Genomic DNA, 14,944 nt, shown 5'->3' with positions numbered 1-14,944 from the left:
GGTGAAAAATTCTGCCAAGTGGAGACATAAGAAAAACAAAGGTTGTAGTCAAACAATAAATATGGTCTTGACTGAGTAAGAAAGAATTAGAAGAAATAAAGCGAAAGAGGAGTGTTAAAAGAGCAAAGACCATGAACAATGGAGGAATGAAAAAATAAAACACATCCACTATGGAGTAAAGTGCATATCAGTGAGGAGAGTTTTGAATAACCATGCTGTCAGAGAAAACAATTTAACTGATAATTGTCTGATCTTGTAAAATTTTATGCTGGAGAAAAAGAGAACATAATCATGTGTAATACTGGTTTATAATTATAATTATTCTGTGATATTCTGAAATCATTTTTTAATCATTTATTTATTTATTGCAGCATGCAGCAGTCTTTATTTATTTTTGTGTTGCACAGGTATGAGGCCACATAATCTGTGTTAACATCAGTTAACAGTAACTCAAAAGATAAAAAAGGGTCACATATTACAGAAGTTTTTAAATGGACAATTTAACCATTTATACAATACATGACGAAAACTGACAACAGTATAAGCCAGTGGTCAACCAACACACCTCTTAACAAACGGGGCTAGAGGACTGATATACGTCTCAGTTTATACCTCTTTCTGAACCTAGTATTTGAATATATTTTAAAAGATTTTATTTATTTTTTGAGAGAAAGGAAGGGAGGGAGAAAGAGAAGGAAACATCAATGTGTGGCTGCCTCTCATGTGCCCCCCACTGGGGACCTGGTCTGCAACCCAGACATGTGCCCTGACCAGGAACTGAACCAGTGACCTCTTGGTTTGCAGACCAGCACTCAGTCCACTGAGCCACACCAGTCACTGGGCTTGAATGGAACATGTATCAACAGCTCACACAACACTAATTTTCTAAGTACTACACTGAACACTATACCCTCAATCAATAATGAACTGCAGGCTAAGACTGGGTAATTATCAAAGCATAAACTACAGACAGAACGTAAAAGGACAGACAGAGTTAAAAACACCTTCTAATGTAAAAAACGTGTAATAAATAGAAATGAAATCCATGTAACCTATTGACATACAAACAAAACAAAATCAGAATAAACACAATTCTGGCAAAGCCAATTTTAGCCCTGGTTTTACCACTTAACAGGAACAAGACCTTAGTTTGTTCATTTCGTTCAGATGATTTGAAAACCAGTTTATCATCCTATCCTAGATCCCAGCTAGTAAGAATCTTCCAGGATCTTTCATACTAACTGAAGCTGGGGAAAAAACTCAGTCTGAAAAATGACACCCACGCAGGTCACCAAAGGGCAACACGGACCACACTTCGGTGCCTGAAAATTGTGGTCAGAAGTGCCTTCCCCTTTCTCCCATCCCTTGATATCCGACCTGGGTTACAGAATACAAAACACAGCGCACCTGTGTGGCGGCAGCTACTACTGAGGTAGGCACAGGATTTAACTTAAAATTGATGGAAAGCACTTCAATTAATTCATGAAAGAAAATAAAGAATAGAAGTGATATGCTTAGATTACACAAATTAACTTATCTGGGTCACCTGGTAAATTTTGAGCTGGGTCGCATTAGTGGTTAACTGAATACTTTGCATTTGGCGCACAAACTACCCAAGAAAGGTTCATTCAATAGGGCCCTTATGTTGACAATACAAACTATGAAGTACCAGTTTTATAAACAAGTAAACTTTAAAATGTGCTTTAAAGGAGTGAGGCTGGTGTCTTCCAATGGCCTTGTGCTAGTATGTGAATGCTTAACCCTCCCCAAGCAAACCGGCCTGAGCCACTGCCTGCCTGCTTGGAAAAGCCAAACTGGGACAAGATCTCTCATAAGAATCCGAGTAGGTTTCGGCTATACTTTCATCCCAGGTGACACTATAGCACCTTTAACAAAGAGGACAAACTTTGCAGCAGCTACACAGGTTTAAAGAGGTCATTAACAAACATTAGGGACAATTTGTTGTGTAGCTGGTTGAGACACTTCAAGTAGCTACTTTTTCTTTTGAGAAGGAAAAAAATTCAGCAAAAAAGCAGACCTTCAGTTCATTTAGAAGTCAGCATCCAGGGTGGAAGAGTTCTCTGTGGGACTGGACATCATTCCCATCCTCTGATATTCGCCTTCGCTTTTCTCAAAGAAGTTGGTCTTCCCTTCCAGTGAAATATTCTCCATGAAGTCAAATGGGTTTTCAACTTGGAAAGCCTTGCTAAAACCCAACTCCAGCAGGAGCCTGTCAGCCATGAATTGAATGTACTGCTTCATCAAAGTGCAATTCATGCCAATGAGCTTCACTGGCAAGGCCTCGGTGAGGAACTCCTCTTCTATCCTAACCGCATTAATAATTATTTCATTTACTCTCTGCTCTGAAGGTTTGTACAACAGGTGTTTGAACATCAGGCAGGCGAAGTCCCAGTGATAGCCCTCATCTCTGCTAATAAGCTCGCTGGAGAATGTGAGACCAGGCATCAGCCCTCGCTTCCTGAGCCAGAATATTGATGTGAAAGACCCAGAAAAGAAGGTTCCTTGCACCTCAGCAAAGGCCACCACATGCTCTCCACAGGTGGTCTCTTTGTCCCCGATCCAACGCAAGGCCCAGTATACTTTCTTCTTGACACAAGGCATCAGTCTGAAGGCATTGAAGAGGAACTCCCTCTCCTTGTGATCTTTGATATAAGTGTTGAGGAGGAGGCTGTACATCTCAGAATGTATATTTTCCATGGCAATCTGGAAGCCGTAGAAGCAGCAGGCTTCTGTGATCTGAACTTGCTGGCTATACTGCTCCACCAAGTTTTCATTCACAATGCCATTACTTGCTACAAAGAATCCCAGGACGTGAGAAATGAAGTGCTTTTCACCGTGCTTCAGGACCTCTGAATGCAGTAGGTCCTTGGAAAGGAGCAGGAAAGGACCTGCTCCTCTGTCCAAAAGGAAACCTTGGCCTTCTTGTACATCTGCCAGATGTCATGGTACTCGATAGGGAAGACTACAAAGCCGAGGGGGTTCTCAGCAGTGTTCCACCCTGCATGCTGAGGGCTGGTATCTTCGCTTTCGGCTCACCTGGCTCCTGGAAGATTCTGCGGGGGGGTCTTGCTGGCCAGCACATGGGTACCACTGAGGCCCGTGGCATGTTCTCCTTGTCTGCCAGACTGAGTCCCTTGACAGCTGAACAAGACGACAGCTGCAGCTGCTGGGGCCCAGGAGAGTGGCGAGCTGGTGGCAGGTGGAGAGCATGGCTGCGGCAGTGCAAGGGTCACGCAGGTGAGGCTGCGCTCGGATCCAGGGAGCCATTTTATATTTATTGAAAATATATTTATGATGTCAAAACATAAAAGTTTTCTATTATTGAAGTATTTCCCCCTCAAAATTATTCCTATCTATAGATGAATGAAAGAAACTGAGGTAAAGATACGTTGACTTGATTCACAACCATGGTGTAAGTTGTGAGGCGTTTGAGTAATTTGATACTAATGAAAAAGTACAGATGTTTTCATGTAAATTTAAAGTTATTTTGAGTTGATTCATGGCTATTTCCATAATGAAATCATGTTTACTCTTTTATATATTGCCACGAGGGAAAAAAAAGGACAGTATAATAAACATTACAGACATCTGCAAAATGAAGGCAAAATCCATAGGAATATGTGCAGAAAAGAGATAACACAGCAATCTGAGACTTCTCTCCTTAGAAAGGCCTGTTTATAAGGTTGGCTTTTAGCTAGCATCTGGGAACTTGGATCTCTGGAGGGTTCTCACATTTTAGAACAAATGAGTGTCTCACTTTACCTAAACTGTATGTGTAAACTATGTGGTTTCCTTCTGGGTCTCTGAAATTTTGGTACGTCCTAGGCAGAGGTGCCTATGTGACCAAACCCCAGTGAAAACTTTAACACTGAATCTGTAATAAGCTTACCTGGTACCAACATTTCATATATATTGCCACACCTTGTTATTGGGGGAAATAAGTGCATTCTGTGTGACTCCATTAGGAGAGGACCCACCGGAAGCTTGCTACTTATTTCCTCAAGACTTTTCCCCATGTACAGTTTCTCCTTGGTTATTTTCCTTTGTATCCTTTCAGTATAATAAATCATAGCCATGAGTATGATTATATGCTAAGCTCTAATGAATCATTAAATCTGGGGTCATGTTGGGGCCAGTGACCCACAGTTTAACAAAGATTTATTTATCATAGTATAATGTGACTACTATCACTCCCATCATGTCCACCATTACCAAATACCATTTATTGACAAGTTAATAAATTCTGGGAACTCTTTTATGACATTTAAATACATTATCCAATTTAAATCTGAGTATAAACTCTATAAGGTAGATATTATATTACTAATTTGAGGAAAAGAGAATGGTGGTCTTTGAGTTAAGTGACTTGATGTGGTTGTCAGAACTGGTCAATATCAGAAATAAATTTGGAAGCTCTCTCTTTGATTCCCAAGTTTGTGCATTTAACCAATATGTTCTAGTACCATTCAATAAAAATGCCAATATTTGAATAGGTTAAGTTCTCAAGCATAAATGGGTCTTTTTTTCCCTTTGTTATCTCTGAGCTTTTGACCTTTATTATTTTTCTTCTCCCTGAATAAACTTTGAAAAACATTTCTTTTTCTTGTCTTTTTAAAAAATTAAAAAAATAAATGTATTGATGACATCAGATAATACAATTACATAGGTTTCAAGCATATAATTCTATGATATATCATCTGTATATTGCATTGTGTACACACCACCCAAAGTCAAATCACCTCTCACCATGTATTTGACTCCCTCTAACCTTCACTTTCTCTCCACCCCCTTTCCATCTGCTAAACTACCATACTATTATGTGTGTCTATGGCTTTTTGTTTGTTCATTTGTTCCTTTCAGTTTTATATCCCATATATGACTGAAATCATATGGATCTTGAATTTTTCTGTCATTTTGCTTAGCATGATTTCTCAAGATCCATCAATGTTGTCACAAATAGCAATATTTCATGTTTTCTTATGGCTGAGTAGTACTCTACTGTATATATGTACCATATCCTCTTTATCTAATAATCTATTGAAGGATACTTCAGTTGCTTCAGTGTCTTTGCCATTGTGAATAATGCTGCAATGACCATGGGAGTCATTATCTTTAACTTTTGACCATTATCTTTACAAATAAATGTTCTGAAAATTTTCAAGTAGATACCCAGAGGAGAGGTTGCTGGGTCATATGGTAGCTCTATTCTTAATTTTTCTGAGGGACCTCCATACTGTTTTCCACAGTGGCTGTACCAGATTACCACTAGCAGTGAATGAGGATTCTTTTTTCTCCAGAACTTCTCTAACAGTCACAACTATTTGTCTTGTTGATAATAGTCATTCTAACAGAGGTGAGGTGGTATCTCATTGTACTTTTGATTTGCATTTCCTTTAGAGCTAGTAAAATTGAGCATCTTTTCATATATCTGTTGGCCACTTGTCCTCTTAGGAAAAACATCTGTTTAGGTCCTCTGCCTCGTTTTTAATTGACTTGTTTGTTTGTTTGCTGTTGAGTTGTATGAGTCATTTATATATTTTAGATATTAACCATTTGTTCAAACTGTTGTTTGCAAACGTCTTCTCCCACTTGGTTTGTTGCTTTATTTGTTGATGGTTACTTTTGTTGTGCAGAAGTTTTTTAGTTTGATATAGCCACATTCATTTATTTATTTGACCCCTTGCTTTATAAAATCCTCTCTAAGACCAAAGTCCATAAGTATAGTACCTATTTTTTATCCTATGCAATTTATTGTTTCATGTCTTACATTTAGGTCTTTGATCAATTATGAATTAATTTTTCTATATATAGGGACAAATGCAGTCTAACTTTATTCTTTTGCACATGGCTTTCTAATTTTCCCAGAAACATTCATTGGTGAGGCTTTCTTTAGTCCACTGTATGCTTTTGGTTTTTTGTCAAAAATTATTTGCCCCTATACATGCAGGTTTATTTCCGGGTTCTCAGCTCTGCTCTATTGGTCTGTGTATCTGTTTCTTTTTTGCTGCCAGTACCTTGCTGTTTTGATTATCTTCTCTTTATTTTATAATTTGAAGTCAGCGGGTGTGATACCTCCATTTAGTCCCCCCCACTTAGGATTGTTTTGACTATTTGGATTTTTTGTGGTTCCATACAAGTCTGCCATTTTTTTTTTTTGTTCTATTTCTTTAAAATATACCAGTGGAATTTTGATTGGGGTTGAATTAAATCAGTATATTGTTTTGTGTAATATGGCCATTTTAACTATTCTGACTCTTCTAATTCATGAACACAATATCTCTTTCCATTTCTTTGTATCTTCTTCAATCTCTCTAAATAATGTCTTATGGTTTTCAGTGTGTAGACCCTTCACATCCTTTAAGTTTATTCCTAGTAATTTTGTTGTTTTTGTCATAATTGCAAGATATTTAAAAATTTATTTTTCTGGAATTTTATTGTTAAAATATAATAATGAAATGGATTTTTGTAAGTTGATTTTGTTTAATTCCACTTTACTGTATTTATTATTTTGCATAATTTTTAGGTGGAGTCTTTAGGGTTTTTCTATATTAAGAATCATGTCATCTGCAAAAAGGGACAGTTTTGCTTCTTTATTCCCAGTTTGGATACATTTTACGTCTTTGTCTTGCCTGATTGCTTTGGCTAGGACTTCCAGTATTATGTTGAATAACAGTGGTGAGAGTGGACATCCTTGTTTTGCTCTTAAACTAAGAGGGAGACTTTTCAGTTTTTCGCCATTGAGTATAATATTAGCCGATAGTTTGTCATTTGGCCTTCATTATGTACTATATTCTGTTTCATCAAACAACTTGTCTATATCTACATTAATATGTCTGTATCATATGTTTGGTATCTGATAAATTTTGTCACACATCATTGTTCTTTTTTTTTCCAAGATAAAATATTTTGCTTTACCACTCACACACTTATTTTTCCAGATTAATCTTATTAATTTATTAACACCTCCCCTCCAAAATATAGGATTTTGATTGGAATTGTATGCATTGAATTTATAGATTAATTTTGGGAGAATTGGTACCTTTATAATTCTTCTCATTCAAGAATATCTGTGTCCTGAGATAGGCAAGACGGAGGAGGAGTGAATGGAAGTCACACTGACCTCCTCTCAGGATCAGTCTGGAATTGCAACTAAACTGTGGAGAAATCACTGGAAACAAACAACTGAACAATTGTGAGAGAGAATCTTGTAACCTCTGACAGACAGAAGAATCAGTTTCAGCACAACCTGACTGGTAAGGACTGTGGTGGAGACTCGGGAAGGCTGGCTAGGCCCGCACAGGTGGCAGTGTTGGAGCTATATTTAAGCAGCTAGTTGGATCCCACTAAGTAGAGTGTGGTCTAAACCCTAAGCTGGAATTCCCAGCCCAGAGCCTCAGAGCACAAAAAGTACCCAGATAACAACCAGCCATGAAGAGTGGAAGGGTTGCTCTCTGCCAGAGACAGACAGCTGGAGATGCAAAGAGACATTTAAAGGGACAATGTAAACATTTTCATTTGCAGCCATTTACCTGGGGCTCTGGCTAAGGTGTGACCACAGTAGGCTGCAGACACCTAAGGAGAGGCCAACAACAAAGGCTTTGGGGAGGGAACTGAGAGAGTAGCTGCTGGAATCCTGGTTCTGAGTCATCCCCCACACTGCAGCAGCCATCCTGCTCATGCAGACCACTCCCCTCTGAGCAGCACCAGCCTGAGGGGAAACAAAAGACCCACCTCCAGGAGGGATTGTGCCCTGCCCTATGGTGCTTAAGTTTGACTGCTGAGTTCAGAGTGACTAGACTGACAACTGAAGGAGATAGCCACAGACAGCAGTTCCCTGAAAGTCTTGAAATGGCTGCCTAACAGAAGGCATCAACATTTGACATCACCAGAGGCAGGTCAGAAAGAAAAAAAACAGGGGTTAATACTAGAGACTACCAAAACAAATTTCACTGAGGTCTTCTCCATGATTTGCAATATTTTCTTTACTGCATGACTTTTTAACATTCACTACTTGTCCATCAAGTTTGTGCATATTAAGTCACTAGGTTTTATCTATTGTTAATCTCTCTCCTTTCTTATGATAGTCTTAATCTCCTTAGAACCTTATTCATACTGATTCATTTGTTGTTGACAGTGGGATTGCAGGGGGGTAGTTATTTCTGCTGATGTTGGTTTGTTTCCTGGGCTTTGTTGTTTTATTCTGGCAGCATCTGCACAACAAAATTCAAGATGTGGTGGGTAGAGTGACATTCAGTCAACCAGATGGAGGGAAGGAATCACCAAAATGATCAAACAACAATCAAAACCCAATTACTTCCAGAGAGATAATATTAATGGCATAAAAGGCATCCCAAGACATCAAGTTCATGAGATCAAGGAGAGTGAACCACTGAATCTCACAGGTCTCCTACCATAGAAGTTAACACAACAAAGCCAGGGAGTCAAAACAGATCAATTAAAGAAGCAGAAGCAAACAAGAGGAGACTCACAAATAATGTGAAGACAAAGAAATAACTTTCAATTGAAAGGAAAGGAGGAATCCTCAGAAAGAGTGCTAAATGAAATAGAAGGAAGTAAACTATCAGATATTGAGATCAAAACAACAGTTCTAAGGAAGCTCAATGACCTCAGTGAGAATTACCAAACACTACAGGAAAACTACGAGGAACTTACTGCAAAGTATATCAGCAGGAAAAAAGACATAGAAGCTATCAACAAGAGCCAAGAGGAAATGAAGAATACAACTTCTGAACTGAAGAACACAGTAGAAGGAATCAAAAGCAGGTTATATGAAGCAAAGGATTGAATGAATGAGCTGGAGGACAAGGTAGAATAGAAAAAAACTCCCAGGAAGATTAGAAAAAGGAAAAAAACCCCGAGAAAGAGTGAAAATGGATTAAGGGAATTGCAGGAAAACATGAAACATTATAATATCCATTTAACAGGAATATCAGAAGGAAAAGAAGAGGAGCAAAGGATTGAAAACCTGTTTGAATAAGTAATGATGGAAAACATCCCTAATTTAATGAGAGAAAAAGTCACACATATCCAGGAAGCACAAAGGATCCCAATCAAGAAGAACCCGAAGGGCCCCACTGCAAGACACATCATGATTAAAATGGCAAAACTCAGTGACAAAAGGAGGATCTTAAAGGCAGCAAGGGAAAACAGAGAGTAACTTACAAGGGAGCCCTGATAAGGCTAGCAGCTGACTTCTCAACAGAAACACTACAAATCAGAACAGAATGACAAGAAATATTCCAAGTAATGAAAAGCAAAGGCCTGCAGCCAAGATTACTCTACCTAGAAAGTCTCAATTAAAATGAAAGATGAAATAACAAGTTTCTCAAGAAAAGAAGGCTGAAAGAACTCACCTCCACCAAACCAGCATTGAAAGATATGCTAAAATGATCGCTATAAGAAGAAGAGTGTGAGAGAGAGAGAGAGAGAGAGGAATATAGGTGCAAAGGGGGAGTTACAAAGACATAAAGCAAAGGGTTGAAAAAAATATTCTGAGGAAATGGACAGGAAAAAAAAAAGCTGGGATAGCAATACATACATCAGACAAAATAAAATTCAAAACAAAGGCCACAGATAGACATAGAAGGACAATTCATAATACTCAAAGGAATAATCCATCATAAAACATAAATATTGAGAATCAAGATGGCGGAGGAGTGAGTGGAAGTCACACTGACCTCCTCCCGGGACCAATCTGGAGTTACAACTAAATTGTGGAGAAATTGTCTGGAACAAACAACTGAACAATAGTGATAAAGGAGACTTATAATCCTGGACAGATAGAAGAATCAGCTATCGCACAACCTAACTGGTAAGGAGTGCGGTAGGGACTCGAGAAGGTGGGAGGGGTCCCCATGGGCAGCAGCACCAGATTGATATTGAAACAGCCAGTTGGATCCCCCTGAGAAAAGTAGGGTCTAAACCATAAGTGGGGATATCCAGCCTACAGCATCAGATCCCAAAAAGTACACACATAACAGCCAGCTGCGATAAGTGGCAGGGTTGCTCTCTTCCAGAGATAGGCAGCTGGAGATGCAAAGAGCCTTTTAAAGGGCCAACACATAAATTTTTATTTGCAGCCACTTACTCTGCTCTCCAGTTGAGGCAGAGGCAGAATGGGCTAGAGGCATCTGTGAAGAGACTGGGGAGGTAGGCTTTGGGGAGTGAACACAGAGAGAGGCTGGTGGGATTCAGCCCCCATATGTAAGCAGCCATCTCACTCAGGCAGACCACTCCCCTGAGCAGCAACAGCGTAGAGAACACAGTAGCCCTGCCCCAAGGAGAGACTTGGCCCTGGCCTGGTGGAGCTAAAGCCTGATAGCTGAGTACAGAGTGGCAGCCACAGATAGTAGATCCCTGGCTAAGAGGAGTACAGAGTGGTATGGAGACGCTTGAGGAGAGAATGGAGACAGAGGCCTTGGGGAGAGAACAGAGAGAGTGGCTGACGGAATCTTGGTGCTCACTCCTCCCTCATATGGAAACAGTCATCTGGCTCAGGCAGACCACTCCCCTGAGTGGCAGCAGTGTGAGAGGACCCAAGAACCCCAACACCAGGAGGGATTCTGCCCCACCCTGTGGTGTCTGTAAGCCAGCCTGCTGAGTGCAGAGTGACTAGATTAATAGCTGAAGGAGACAGCCACAGACAGTAGATTCCTGGAAGTCTCAAGTCTCGAACAGACTGCCTAAGGTCAGACAGGGTCAACATCTGACATCGTAAGAGGCAGATACTGAAAGAAAAAACAGTGGTTTCCTACCATAGAAGTTCACACCACAAAGTCAGGAAATCAAGACAGACCAATTTAAGAAGCAGAAGCAAAAAAGAAGAGTATCACAAATATTGGGGAGACAAAGAAATACCCCCCAGTTGAAGGGAAAGGAGGAATCCCACAAAGAGAACTAAATGAAATAGAGGCAAGTAATATATCAGATATTGAGTTCAAAACAATGATTCTAAGGAAGCTCAGTGAATTCAAAGAGAATTTCAAAAAACTACAGGGAAACTACAGGGAACTTACTGCAAACTATATCAGCATGACGAAGGACATAGAAACTATCAATAAGAGACAGTGGGAATGAAGAATACAATTTATGAAGTGAAGAACAGAGCAGAAAGGATCAAAAGCAGGCTAGATGAAGCAGAGGAATGAATAAGCAAGCTGGAATATAAGGTAGAGAAAAGCTCCCACAAAGAGCAAGAAAATGAAAAAAGACTGAAAAAGAATGAAGAGGCATTTAGGAAAATGCAGGGCAACCTGAAACATAATAATATCCATCTAATAGGGATACCAGAAGGAGAAGAGGATGAGGAAGGGATAGAGAACCTGTTTGAAAAAAGTAATGATGGAAAACTTCCCTTATTTGAGGAGAGAAAAATTCACACAAGTCCAGGAAGCACAGAGGGTCCCATTCAAGAGGAACCCAATGAGGTCCACTCAGAGACCACATCGTAATTAAAATGGCAAATATTATAGACAAACAGAGAATCCTAAAGGCAGCAAGGGAGAAACAGGTAGTAACATATAAGGAAGCCCTGGTATGGCTGGGGGGTTGACTTCTCGACAGATACACTACATGCCAGAAGGGAATGACAAGAAATATTCCAAGTCATGAAAAGCAAATGCCTGCAACCAAAACTGCTCTACTCTACTCAGCAAAGCTCTCAATTAAAATGGAAGGTGATATAAGGAGTTTGCCAACAAAAGAAGGCTAAAAGAATACACCGCCACAAAACCAGCACTGCAAAATATGCTAGAGAGTGCTTTGAGATGAAGAAAAAGACTACTGATGGGCATTTAGGTTGCTTCCAACACTTGGCTATTGTAAATTGTGCTGCTATGAACATTGGGGTGCATAGGTTCTTTTGTATTGGAGTTTTGGTGTTCTTAGGGTATAGTCCCAGCAGGGGAATCACTGGATCAAAAGGCAGGTCCATTTTCAGCTTTTTGAGGAAACTCCACACCGCCTTCCACAGTGGCTGTACCAGTCTGCATTCCCACCAACAGTGTACTAGTGTTCCCTTTTCTCCACAGCCTCGCCAGCACCTGTTGTTTGTGGATCTGTTTATGATGGCCATTCTGACCGGTGTGAGGTGGTACCTCATGGTGGTTTCGATCTGCATTTCTCTGATGGCTAGTGATGCTGAGCATTCTTTGAGATATCTCTGGGCCTTCTGTATCTCCTCCTTGGAAAAGCATCTGCCCAGATCCTTTGTCCATATTTTGATTGTATCGTTTGTCTTCTTGGAGTGGGGTCGAGTGAGTTCTTTATATATCTTGGAGATCAAACCATATACACAATGGAATACTATGCAGCAGAAAGAAAAAAAGAACTACTAAACTTCGCGACAGCATGGATGGAATTGGAGAGCATTATGCTAAGCGAAATAAACCAGGGGGAGAAAGACAAATACCATATGATCTCACCTATAAGCAGAACCTAACCAACAATACAAAGGTGCAAGGAAAATATGACCAGCAACACTGAAAGGAAAAGAAATCAACAGAGACAAGAGGGAAGGAGGGGGGGCAGGGAAAGGGAAGGGAAGGGGAAAGTCAAGGAACATATAGCAAGGACTCATGGACAAAACCAAAGGGGAAGAGCTGAGGGAGGGAAGGAGGGAGGGGACAAGGGAAAGTGGTGGGGGGAGGCAGAGACAAATATATTTAAAAAATAAATAAATAAATAATTTTAAAAAAAAAGAATTATAAAAGAAAAAGAAAAAGTCTATAAATACCCAGTTCCTTTAACAGTCACCAAAAATACTTGATATTACCAATGTTTTTAATACCTATTAATCTGTGACAATGATGTGTTATTTTTTTCACTTCCATGTCACTTTTCAGGAAAGCATTTATTGTATAAGGCCAAATGCTCTTGCAGAAACTGTGTAAATAAGGCTGAGTTGGGCAGATGGGTGCATGTTTCACAAAATCCAAAGGACAACCATTAATTCCTATTTGTCTCAGTCTGGGTTGTTCATTCAAATTTCTGCCCTGCTCCTCCACTTGTCCTTTATCCTGCCTGACATGGGTTCCAGCTATTCTGCCAAGTGTTCCCTATGCCAGCCTTTCACTGTCAGCCCTCCCTTCTCTTCACTATGAACTCCACCATGATTTATTACTTGATACTTGATCATACCTGTCTGCTCTGTCTTTAACCATTTTGTTCTGTTGTAATCGTTAATACATTAAGCATGTCCCCGCAGTCAGGGTGTCATTCTCTGAAAGCAGAAACTTTTTTCAACATCTGTGCATGGATATTCCCTGTGGTGCCCAGTATGATCCTGGGGACCTGAGGGGCCATCTCTGAGGACTTGCTGATTGGCATGAAAGTCACTCCTGGGGCCACTGTCTCTGAGCAGTTGCAGCTGTAGCCTGGCATTGACCATGTGTCCAGGCCTATGCTGAAGTACATGAGGGAGAGGGGGCAGAGCTGCCTTTGGCTCTCTGGGAGCCATTGTGTGTGCCACAGGCCTAAGTGTCCCATGAGGACAGAGACATGGCAGTCACCATGGGAAAGAGGAGGGAGGGATGGCTTTGTGGAAGAGGCAGGTCTTGCCTGGGCTTCATGAGAGAAGGTGTGGTTTGGGCAGATAGGGTGGAGAGAAGAATGCCTTGGGTTGGAGGAGGCAATGACATGTGATGTGTGGAAGGATGTCTGAGTGGAGACATATGGCACAAGCTGAAGAGGGGATGAACCACATGGGAATTCTAGGAGAGGAGTCTGAGTCTCCTTCTGGTGGTCCACAGGGAGCCAGTAAAGGCATCAGAGCAGTGGAGTGCCCCGCTGAGCTGTGCCCAGGATGATTGACTCTAGCAGGGAGGGATGAAGGACAGAGATGGAATAGTGTGTGAGTGGCGCCAACTGCTGAGCTTCTTTGTTTTTGCTCTGCATCTCCTCAGGTGGATTTCAATGAGCTGGACTTGGAGACACTGGCACCCTACATCCCTATGGATGAGGAAGACTTCCAGCTGGGTCCCATCTGCCCAGAGGAGAAACTCTTTCCTGAGAACCCTTAGTTCATCCCCCCCACCAGTGGTGCTTCAGTATCACAGTGAACATCTTTCTGCCACTGGCCCCTATGGCTTCTCACAGCCCTTACCTCCTGGACAAGTATCAGCAGCCACTTATTAGCTCTCTTGATCCTCAAGCTGAGCAGTCCTATAAGAGCCCAGTTCACAGAAGAAACAGAGCCAAACTAAGTGGCTCTCACAAGTCACACCCCTGGGCTTCAGCAAAGGTGGGGCAGAGTGGGCCAGAGATGCCTGAGGAGATACCAGGGAAGGAGGCCCCAGGGAGAGAAGTGAGAGAGCAGCTTGTGGGATCCTAGCACTGATGCATCCCCCAGATGGCAGCAGCCATTCTGCTCAGGCAGACCACCTAATGTGTTATTTTAATTGTTACATTATTATTTGTTGAAGTTAAACCTATTTTTGAATATTTCTCACCTATTTCAATTATTTTTAAAAGCTTTAAATGACTTTTTGGTGTTCCATATGCATTTTTTGATTAAAAGACTAGAATTTTTTACCAAAAGAAAGACAACTATTAATTCTTTTTCAGATGTGTTGAATATACTTTTCTATTCTATTACTTGTCCTTTAACTTTTTTATATGTATATTATTATATAGTCTTAAATGTTTAACATAGTCATATTGTCAATATTTTAATTTATAGCTTCAGGGTTTGAATATTTTACTTCAGGGTAAGAAAGATATTAGTTTGTATTTTCTCCTAAAACTCCTTAGATTTTACATATTGATTTTTAACTCACCTGAAGATTTTTTGTATAATGTGTGAAGTAGGGCTCTATATTTGTATTATTTCAAGTAATAGTGGTCCATGCACCATATTCATAGAATGAGCCTTATTTTCTCCATTGATTCCAAATATCAATTTAAT

At 40.4% G+C, this 14,944-nt stretch overlaps 1 protein-coding gene and 1 pseudogene across 1 annotated transcript in view; both read right to left on the bottom strand.

Annotated features, from left to right (window-relative positions):
- The window catches only part of HECW1 (HECT, C2 and WW domain containing E3 ubiquitin protein ligase 1), a 681,615-nt gene that overhangs the window by 355,961 nt on the left and 310,710 nt on the right, over positions 1–14,944 (bottom strand). The window lies entirely within an intron of this gene.
- LOC129063312 (ribonucleoside-diphosphate reductase subunit M2-like) lies at positions 2,006–3,231 on the bottom strand (annotated as a pseudogene).

The sequence above is a fragment of the Pteronotus mesoamericanus genome, unplaced genomic scaffold, assembly GCF_021234165.1.
Source record: "Pteronotus mesoamericanus isolate MK-2021 breed Mesoamerican mustached bat unplaced genomic scaffold, CSHL_Meso_final scaffold_85, whole genome shotgun sequence".
NCBI lineage: Eukaryota > Metazoa > Chordata > Mammalia > Chiroptera > Mormoopidae > Pteronotus > Pteronotus mesoamericanus.
This window is presented reverse-complemented; position numbering and strand designations above follow the sequence as displayed.